The sequence below is a fragment of the Arvicanthis niloticus genome, chromosome 1, assembly GCF_011762505.2.
Source record: "Arvicanthis niloticus isolate mArvNil1 chromosome 1, mArvNil1.pat.X, whole genome shotgun sequence".
Classification (NCBI taxonomy): domain Eukaryota; kingdom Metazoa; phylum Chordata; class Mammalia; order Rodentia; family Muridae; genus Arvicanthis; species Arvicanthis niloticus.
The window spans coordinates 84,440,364-84,451,715 of record NC_047658.1 but is presented as its reverse complement, the minus strand read 5'-3'; the positions used below and the strand labels follow the sequence as shown (position 1 = coordinate 84,451,715).

Here is an 11,352-nt window from a genome sequence, read left to right as displayed (position 1 = left end):
TTGGGTCTGAAGCAATAGGTGTCTATCCCTCATGTTTTGGGTCCAGAAAATCCAAGATGAGATTGCCAGTTGATGCAGATTCTGGTGAAGATTTTTTTCCAGCTTGCAGACAACTACTTACTCAATCATCACAGGCAAATAGAGAAAGGGTTGAGTCTCCACTCATAAGGACAATAGCCACATCGTGCCCCACCCCATATCTTCATCTATACCTACTTACCTGCAAGAGGCCCTCCTCTTAGTTCTATCACATTGGAAAGTGGGGGTTCAGCACATTAATTTGTCATACTGTACATTCCCCAAGGAAAAAGCAATCCTTTTGGCTCACAGCATTGGAGATGTCAGTCTGTCATGGTAGAGAAAGCATATCGAAGCTAAACACTTTACGTTACAGGATACAGGAGGCAGACAGGGGGAGAATGGCCCTCAGCTAGTCTTCTTTCTCTTTTATATTTTTTAGGTTCCCAGACCATGTGACAGTGCCTCCAATAATTAAGGGATGCTCCATCTTCAACTACTCCTCTCTGGAAATATCCTCACACATGTTCAGAAATAACCCTCATTAATTTCTTAGGTTATTTTAAATCTAGCCACATTGACAGTGAAGACAAAACATCCCAGAGATACACTGTTCAGTCCATGATGAATAGGAAGGCATCCTGAAAGACCTTTCTGTAAAATATAGATGTTTCTAAAATGCAGATGAGAATGTGGAGGCTTTTCTGTGTCTTTTTCTATTCTCTCTGTCTTAGTAGTTGTTTGTACTGCTTCCTACTCCCCTCGCTCTGGACAGGGATGTGCTTGTACCTTTGCTCATGACACTATGCAGATGGTCTCAACTTCTCACTCTAACCTGAGTTTATTCTGGTTTCCTTGATCCACAATCAAAGTCACTTTCTGACACTTTATTTATGCCTGAGAAGAAACCTAGCCATGTCAAGAAATGGATCTCTCTCTCTCTCTCTCTTCTCTGATGCAGGGCTCTTTTATATTCTGCCCTGATAGCTGGAAGTGGCTGCCCAGGACCTAGAGAGATCCTAACAGGTTGGGCTCAGTTCAGGCTAAGAAGAAACAAGAACTGCAATTGATTAGTGATGTCTATTGTGGGTACCACTTGAGAGAGGATGATTAGCATATCACAGGCTTGTGGTCTCTAACTCTTAAAGCCTTGGAACTGGTGTCTCACATTGGTGTACTTCAGAGTGAATTAGAAGGACTGTCTATTTCTTGTAGCTACTGGAGTTTTATTTTGTGATGATGATTAGCATGACTCAAGAAAACTTGAAGAAATATTTCAGTTAACTATGGATTATGCAAGCCCCTCTGAAGACTTTAAATATGGAAGAATGAGACCAGAAAAAGCTGGCCTCTTGTTCTGGGGTATCATTTCTGAGTGTTTTTTTTTTTTTTTAACTTAGAGCAATTAAGCATTTCTGGCATTTTCTATGCATCTGGTTTTTAATAAAAATTACCCACATTTAGATTCCATGAAATGTTTCAATAGACAAACACAAAGTTCATGATTACTGCAGCCAAACAAATTGTCATATTCCCTTCCTCTTCACTGTAACATCTTTGTGTACATGATGCTGCTGAAATGGTCCTCTGACGTGCACACATCTACCCAGCAGAAAGTCAAATAAAAACGAAAGAGGCAGGAAGATTCACGAAGAGGAAGTGACACCCTCATCACAAGATGGCATTTAGAATAATGTAGAAATTTGAAATACACACTAAACAACTGTACAGTGCATTTCCAGAGTCTAATCTCATATGTTTGCTGTGATTGCAAGCTGGGAGCTTCAGTGAGCTCACGTGGCATGCCACATTCAGGTACTCCAAATGGCTGGGGTCACAGGATGTTCTCTGCCTCTGCTGTGGCATCGCACAGTTTATGTCTTCAGAACTACAGCACAATGGCTTTCTAACTGCCATCTAGCACAGAATGATTTCCTTTCTCAGGTACAATGGGACTTCCTATGTGTTTGAGAGGGTCATGCCTGGGTCACCAGGGCACAGAAATGAAGACAGGCAGATGTTTACCTGGAAAACGGTGGAAAGCAGCACCTCGTGGCCCTCTTACCCAGAAATTCAGAATGAAACCAAGAACAGGACTGAGACCTGGGAAGAGGAAGCCGGGGACATGGAGGTGCCAGCTGCTCATTCCCTGGAAGGTGGCATTAACTTATTTCCTGGTTGGGGCAAATTGTACTCATTTATAAGAGCAAAATCTTACATTATTCTTTTTACCATGTAGAAGACAGCTTTCTCAAAAAAAAAAAAAAAAAAAGCATACCTATTTACTAAGAGTAATAAGAATAAAACCAGAAATTGCCGCATGACAGACATTTGAACAGACAGCCTGTAGTCTGATATTTCTCCCAATAAACCCTAAAAAGGGGCGGGGGGGGAGGATCATTATTTCAATTCTGGAAAACAGATGTGCTAACAACTGAAATGACTGACGGGAGGCCAGAGAGATGCTCAGCCATTCGGAGAGCACAGTGATCCCACATAGGACCAGGGCTCAGTTCCCAGCATCCACATCAGACAGCTCACAACCACCTGTAACACAGTTCCAGGGCATCTGATGCCCTCTTCTGGACTCTGTGGGCACTACAAACACAATTTAAAAAATAAAACTAATTTTAAAAACTGGGAACATGGATCTGAAGTTAACCATATCCACGAGAGGCAAGGCAGAAAGAAGATCTGAGCCCTGGGATAGAAAGCCCACACCTGGGCCTTCCTACAGCCTTAATCCTTAAGCCACCTTTGGTGAAAAGATTCCATGGGAATCACCCCACCCACTGTTATATAGAGAATGTAAAATGGCCCTGACATTTCACAAAATAATTTCAGCTGCTTCTAAGAATGGTAAGATTTTTTGTTTGGTTGGTGGTTTTTGTTGTGTTGTTGTTGTTGTTGTTGGTGGTGGTGGTGGTGGTGGTGGTGGTGGTTTTGGTTTTGGTTTTGGAGTGTGTTGTTGTTGTTACAGGGTTTAATGTATCCAGTGTGGTGGTTTGAATGAGAAATATCCCCCTAATGGTTCCTATATTTAAATACTTGATCCCAGGTGGGTGGCACTGTTTAGAAAAGTTTAGGAGATGCAACCTTACTAGAGAAAGTACACTGGGGCCCAGCGGAATTTATAGCCTCACTACCTCCTTCTCTCCTTCACTCTGCCCCGGCCCCTACTGACGTTCCTGCCACTGATGGACTCCTATCCCTCTAGAACTGCAAGCCAAAATAAACTCTCTCTCCTTAAGTTGCCCTTGATCATGGTGTTTCATCACAGCAACAGAAAAGCAACTAATACAACTAATACATCCCAGCTCACCACAGACCCACTACGTAGCTGAAGATGTCATGAACTTCTGATCCTCCTGCTTCTACATCCTGAGTGCTGGGACTACAAGTGTACACCATTACAAGTTTATGACACTCTGGCTTTGTGCATGCATCCAACATAGTAGCTGGGATAAGGAAAGAGCGCCAGATATCTGAGCTAAAATAAGAAATATTAAATCATGACCCAGAAGCCAAATTCTAGGTAGAAAACTGATTGTTCTTCTCATTGCTATACTCAAATAGTTGAAAAGACACAACTTAAGAAAGAAAGGGTTTTTTTTTTTTCAGCTTACAATTCAAGGACACAGTCTATGGTAGCAGGGTTGTCCTAGTGACAGAAACACAAAGCGGCTGGTCGTACTGCATCCACCTGCATAAAGTAGAGGGAAGACAGTAAGTGAGTCCAGGGAATACAACCTCAAGCCTGCCCTAGTACTGGTGTTCCCTCAACACCATTCCACTCTTATAGGTTCCACAGGCTTCCCAAACAGCACCAGCAGAGGGGAAGGGAAGGATGGAATTCTCCACATTTGAAAAGATGGGGCCTGTGGGGCAGGACTACTTTGTAATTCACAGACACACTACTTATGTTGTAGCTTCACATGACTGGAGACAGAGAGCTTTCTGGGATGTCCTTTCTAAAGACACTAACTCAATTTATAAGTCCATCTCCTCATCACTGAAAACCTTTCTAAGGTCCCACCTCCTATTACAGTCACCTTGAGGTTGGGATTCCATCTGTAGATTAAAAGAGAAGGAATACAGTGAGTCAACAACTTTGAGTTACAGAAGACAAGAGTAGCTGATGGTTGTGATCTCTGGGGAGGTTGCCTCTGCAGGCCTTCCTTTCCATCAAAGGACATTAAATTTATAGAAATGTGGACTGTGACACAATAACTCTGCTGAAATGAAAGCGAGAAAATAAAGTTGCTGCGGAAAGCAAAGGATGCATCCGTATCTGTTGACTCTGCTGGCTCTCCTTGCAGGCTTGCTGTGATGAAGAACAAGACACAGGAAACGGCCAAGGGAAAACCCTGGCCACCAGCCAGCAAGGAACTATGCCTGACATTGCAGGAGGAACCGAGTCCCACAGTGAGTATGAGGGTGAAGACACACCAGCCAAGTTCCAAAATGACACTACCAAGCACTACGTCTACTGCAGCCTATGAGAGGCCAAGCAGACTTCAACTAAGCCCTTCTCAGACCCTACACCAAACCTGCTACACCTTTAAAATTGCTACATGAGGGGCTCATCTTTTACATAGAAATAGATACCTAATACAGAGGAAGACTCGGTATATTTTTAAAACCAGAAAAATACCCAGGCACATAATTTTGAGAAGTCAAACTCTTCCCTTCTCCACATTCTAAAATGTTTTTTGTCGTATTCAGCTTTGAGATGGTTTGAGATTGTTTTCTTTTTAAATCTGTTGGGTTTTTTCTTTCTTTCTTTCTTTTTACCCAAGCAGATGTTGATTGAATCTGGGCATTTCTTATGTTTACTGGGACAGTCTTGACAATCATTGTTATTGCTAACAATTAATTATTAATCAGGAGTCATGTGACAACCACAGCTCTGAGCACTGTAAGTGTCATCTCAAAAGGAGAGGCAGGTACCACCAAGATGTAAAGACTTGTTTTTAACTCTCCTTTTCCTTCTTCTTCCTCTTTCTCTCTCACTCCCTCCATATCTCTCTCTCTCTCTCTCTCTCTCTCTCTCTCTCTCTCTCTCTCTCTCTCTCTCTCTACCAGCTTGCTCCCATCTCTCTTCCTTCTCCTCTTTTTCTTCATCTTCCAGAATTGAGGACTGAGTCTAGGGTCTCGTATGATCACTGGACTCTCTCAAACAGCCAGCTTCCAATATGACACAGAGATCTTTTATTATTTATGAAAGCTTAGGCTCTCTAGCTTAGGCTTGTTCACATAACTTAATTAACACTGTCTATACTAGTCCACATTTATCATGTGACCTGCTACCTCTCACTATGTCTGAATACTTTCTCCATGCTTAGCTGACATATCCCCTTAGCATTATCTCTCAATTCTTCCCATGGTTCCTATCTCTATCCAGATGTCCCACCTCTCCTCTTTTGTCCAGGTATTGTCAGCTCTTTATTAGACCAATCAGAAGGTGATAGAGAAGAATGTTTACAAAATATGATGCAGGTACTGAGCAATTAGAATAACAATGCCAAAGTCCAGACAGTACTCAGCACTCTACTGGTACAGAAATCAACATCTGAATAATACAGAGACAACCTTTACACCAGTGCACAAGACTACCCCAATAATACACGTGTTAGCCATCTGGTCTACCATTCAGTTACCTCTGCAGCCTTTTGATTTGAATTTTTCTTTTCACACAAATTTACATTAACTTGTTTGGGTTATCTGTGAAATTTTCTGTAGTCCAAGATGACTTCAGACTTGTGATTCTACTGCCTCTGTTTCCAGTAACTAGGATAACTAGCTTTCTTGTCTAGGTTGTTTACCCAAAACTAACTAGTTAGTTGTAAAGCCAGTGTATTAACATGGAGAGTAAATCTAACACCATGTTACTAGTGCCCGTGGCTGGGCAGAGCTGCAGTGGGAATAAAAGAGATGAGAAAGTAGAGTTGGGCAGGTCCCTGGTAGGCAATGGCTGCCAAGACTGAGTTCTGGAAGAGAAAAGATGGGTAAGTATTTGAGGTGCCTGGTCAGATGTCAATGACTTGAAGACCATTAAGGGTGTGTGTGTGTGGGGGGGTGTGCACGCATTTCTAGAGACATTTCTAGAGAACAGTAGGAATCAGGGTAGACCTGGTCTGGTCCAGTTAATATCTCATTTGATGATGCTTGTCCTTCTTTGCTACTGTTTTACTGTTTTTCCTCTGGCCAGATGTGCTTCCTGTGCCTCTTGCGTGCTTCCTTCCTGTAGCAAACCTCAGAAGCCAGATACAAGTATCCACCGTGAAACCAGGTGACCTAAGCTAGTCAAGCTCAATCCTTAGTCTGCGGCAAATTCTTCTAGAACTTGTAAAGAGCAAACAGATGCTCAAACATCTGTATTTTCTAATGAAAGTTGGTTCTAAATGTAAGTGTCTTGCTATTTCTTAAAGAAGAAGAAAAACAGCAAGACGTCATCCTGAAGAGTCCAGGTCGACTGAAGTGCTCTTTGTTTTATTTCACAGCATATTGTCCTTTTCTAGGCTATGACTCATGGCTCATCTTCCATACCTAAAGGGTCCCACTAAATAAAAGAATGTAAGTAAACAAGAGGTGTTTCAAAAACATATGAATATCTGTATGTTAGATGTGCATTTGTACATGAATAGTTTATATCTCACACCAGGATCTACAAACTATGACACATGAAATTGCTTTTTGTTTATTTCTTTGGTTATTTTTTCATCTTTTAAAATTATATTCAGAAATGCATAATGAGGTTCTCTGCCACCCACCTTTAAGTGTTCATCTCAGTAGTATATCAAACATAGTTGTCATACTCTACTGATGGGTTACGGTTCTCTAAAATGGAACAGATAAAATGACTAATTCATTCTTGAGAGGCTGAAAATTCTCTAGCTGCTCAGTCCACTAAGCTGGATATCTTAGCAGTCTCAAGCTGTCATTAAAGACCTGGAGGATTCCTGGAGAGCTGCTGGTCTTAAATCTGTACTGGAATCCCTAAAGGCCAGTTCAAATGTCAGGGAAGGAACATGGCAGACATGGATAGATGGACTTGCCAGCAAGAGTACAAGCAAGGAGATAAAAAAAGCAAGTTCCCTTATCCCATGTCCTCTTCTTGGCTGCTACCAGAAGGTGCAGCTCACTTTTGGAGTCAGTCTTCCCACTTCAAACAGTCTGACAAAGAAAGTCCTTCACAGAATGCCCAGCAACTTATATTTTAGTTGATTCCATACCCAATCAGACTGACAAGCAAGATTAGCCCTTAAAGCAATCAATACCACTGCCGATCACTCATCTTGCAAAAAACAAAACTCTATGGCCATTTGTGAATAATTCACTATGCTCCGAGTACCAGAAACCACCATTTTGCTGTCTCTCTGTGAATCTGACCACTTTAAATATTGGTGTAAATGAAACCATGTGATATGTGCCTTTTGTGGCTCAGTTATTTTGCTTAAAATAATATGGTTAAGGTGTATGCCCTTCCTTCTTTAAATGCTAACTAACACGCCCTCATGTAGATACACCACATTTGTTTATCCATGTGTTTATTGATGGATGCTTAGTTCGCTTTTGTGAACAATGCTGCTATGAGTACAGGCACAAAAATCCCTTTTCAGTACTGTTCTCTGTCAGCAAGCCAAAATGATACTTTGGTTTTTAATAGATGTGTGAGAAAAAGGAAAGAAAGAATATTTTGGAACATATGAAAAGAAATTGAAATTCAGGTTTTAGCATGTAGAAATAAAGTTTTATTGGCACCTCCCATACCTGTTCGCAGACTCTCTCCAGTGGTTTGTACATACAGGACAGAGACTGTGCAGACCATAGAGTCTAAATCCACTACTGATATGCTTTAAATATTGATTGTCTCTCACTAGCTCAAGTATTGAGTGCTTAGCCCCAGCTATAGTGTGTGCTTATTTTGAGACATGGTAGGAATTTTAGGAAGTGAAATCTAGCTGAAAATAAGTGGAGGGATGAGTATTCTCTCTCTCTCTCTCTCTCTCTCTCTCTCTCTCTCTCTCTCTCTCTCTCTCTCTCTCTTGCTCTCTCTTCCTTACTCTCTCACTTCCTTGCTGTCTTGGTCTCCAGCTTGCACACTCCCTACCTGCTTTCTAGATGCCATAAGGTGAGCATTCTCTGTCCCATGTTCCCATCACCAGGATATTCCACCTTACCAAGGCCCAGAGCAATGGATCTGGCCATGCGCTAAAGCCTCTAAAGCCGTGAGCTGAGACAGCTTTGTCCTTTTAAGTTGTCCACAGAGGTCGGGGCCACAGTGATGCCTCTCAGACTGACACTAGCTACTTTCTAGCCGTTTAAGAAAATGTTGGTCAGCCCTTCCCCACCAGCCAGTGCCTGCTTTTTCATCATTACTATTTGCTTGATCTCATTGTGTGATGTATATTTCATATTCTTCATTCTTCAGAAGTTTGACTCTAAGATTTATGAATTACAAACATCACACTGAATATCCTTAGACACTTAACATCCAACATGCAATTTCTCTTTTTCTGGTGTGGTCACAGGTATACTTGTGTTGTGTATAGGTGTGTGTGCATGCATGTGTGTGTATGTGTGTGAAAGAATAATCTCAGAAATCATTTCTCTCAGATACCAGCTACATTTGTTTTGGAACAGGTTCCTTTGCTGCTCCAGAACTTGCTAATTTATCCAGACTAGTGAGCACAAATGAACCAGTCTCTTTCTCAGGCTGGCTTGTTACTATGCTTGACTTTTATTTATGTATGTATTTACTTATTTATTGCTTAGGTTCCAGGGATCAAACTCATGTAAAACTGAGATAGCTCCCTAGCCTGACATCTAAATTCCACACTGATATCTCACTCCTATGCACACACATACACACCAAGACTAGCACCTATCAAACACAGCATCTCTGTCTGCTTATTTTAATGGTCCCAGAGTAGAGAAAAATGCATCAATTGGTTGCTTTGACCAAATACATCTTCACAATGTAAATTGAAAGCAAAATTAGAATCCTGTTCAAAAACCAAACACAGTTCAGACAAAGGGACTGAAATGCCAGGAAAGCCTGCACCCTTTAGCAGAGAAAACCATCCCCAGCATGGCTCTTTCTGTGTTTATCTGTCTACCTTGTCTCCCTTTTCTTTGGCAATTTGACTTATGTTTAGCAACAATTCCTCAAGATAGCATATTTCTCTGTGACAAGATTTAATTAAACTTCCTGCAAAATAATTAGCAAGGTGGTCTTAAAAGATGGTTTTAAAATACCAGGGTGATACCAAGGAGCAAATAGAGTTAACATTGTCATCAGAGATCAAAGCCATCAGGAAACGTGACTGAAGGTTTAACCTCCAGCTGCTGCCTAATGAAGGAATACACACCAGAACTGTGATCTTCTCCCTCTCGGGTCCTATTTAACATGGAAAATACCCAGAGGAAGGTTAAAAATGGTAAATTTCCATTAATTACATAGCAAAGAATATTCTCTTCATAATTTATTACCCATTGTGAAACTTCAGGGGGAACTGTAACTGTCTTTTACTATAACCAACCTCGACACAGGGGAGAAAACAGTGTCTTCATCCTATCGATGCACCCTTCTGTAGTACAGCACTTGATACAGCTTCCTTAGCTGTCTTTGCACAGGTGACCAATGTGATACTTAGAGGATGGAGATGAAGATGGAGTGGAGAGTCTCTACAAAGCCAAGAGAGGGATTGGAACAAGATATCGAATTGAAACATGTGGTGTTTTCCTCTTTAAGTTTCATGACCAGCTATGTTTCACTATGATCCACCTGCTCCACAGACATCACCATGAGCTCCTGTTCCATGGGCATAGCCATACTCCACATGTTCTATACGTATCACTGTGATCTACCTGTTTCATTGGTATCACCATGCTTATGCTTATCACCATAGCTACTTATTCCAGGAGATTCATCATGTTGTGCCTATTCTGGGGTAGCACCATGGTCCATCTGTCTATTGCATATTATGTATATTATGTATATTCCTTTCCTCCTTACATATTTTGAGCAGTTGTGGAGAGAGTAACAGAAGATATAATACTCCTAATGGTAAATGTGCTGATTCTGTATGATTCTGTACAGTAACCACATTCTTCTCTTTCATTCAGTGTGTGTGTGTGTGTGTGTGTGTGTGTGTGTGTGTGTGTGTGTGTGTTAGGAAGATGTGCTTGTATGTCTAGGCATGTGAGTTTGTGGATAACATGTATACATACATGTGCATGAGTGGAAACAAGGGGTCTATACCAGGTGTCACTGTTTAGAAGCTATGCAGCCTGGTTTGGCTTTGTTCTGGTGCTCACTGATTCAACTAGGCAGATGTATTAATCAGGGTTCTCTGGAGTAACAGAATATATAAAATAGACATATATGGGGATTTATTAGAATGACTTACAGGCTGCAATCCAACTAATTCAACAATGGCTGGCTGTGAACAGAAAGTCCAAGAATCTAGTAGTTGCTCAGTCCGCAAGGCTCGATATCTCAGTGGTCTTCAGTCTACACAGAAATCCCAAAGGAGTCAGCTCTAATGCTGTGAGGGAATGGATGCGAATTTGCAAGGGCAAGCAGGCAAAGAGGAAAAGCTTCCTTCTTATATGTTCCTATATAAGCCTCTAGAAGAAGGTGTTGCCCAGATGAAAGGTTATATTCTTGCCTCGATTTCTATATCAAAGGCATGTCTCCCTACCTCAGAAGTTCAGAATAGAAAAAGATTCACTAACTTCAAACCAAGTTTAAAAAAAAAATCCCTCATAGGTGTGCCCTCCATGTCTGGATTCCAGTTAATTCCAGAAGAAGTCAAGTTGACAACCAAGAATTGCCATTCCATCTGCCCCAAGAGGTGTTGCAGGTGTGGCTGCTGTGTCACATGTGGCAAAGAGGAGAGAGGCCATGACTGCAGTCAGTGTTCTGACCTGTGAACATCTGAATAAGTAGTGGCCTAACACCTGAAAAAGTGAGCCTGAGGTGAGCACCAGTCTGGTATCAGTCCCTCCCCCCCCCTCGCCCCCAGACAGAAAGCTATCCTGAGATAACCACCAGTCCAGCATCCAGGCCTGGATGGGCTCCCAGGATGCGGAGGGAGTCAGAAACTGGAAGAGCACCACCTGGGACTGTGGGCCTAGGGGTGCAGACTAAGCCACATGACTCCTGCCTGGCACCATAATGAACAAGCATGGCATAGCACTCCTGAGACCCCTCCTGAGATGACCCCAGACACTCGGAGACTGGTTGCCACTAAGAGGAGTAAGTAAGTGGTGGAGAAATGAAAGAGAATGAGAAATGGAAGGATGTGAGCACAAGGAAGAGAGACA

General features: G+C 41.9%; 1 pseudogene; it reads left to right on the top strand.

Moving 5' to 3' along the window:
- The first annotated feature begins 10,867 nt into the window (after nt 1–10,867).
- Nucleotides 10,868–10,987, top strand: LOC117701712 (small nucleolar RNA SNORA17; annotated as a pseudogene).
- Nucleotides 10,988–11,352: the final 365 nt, after the last annotated feature.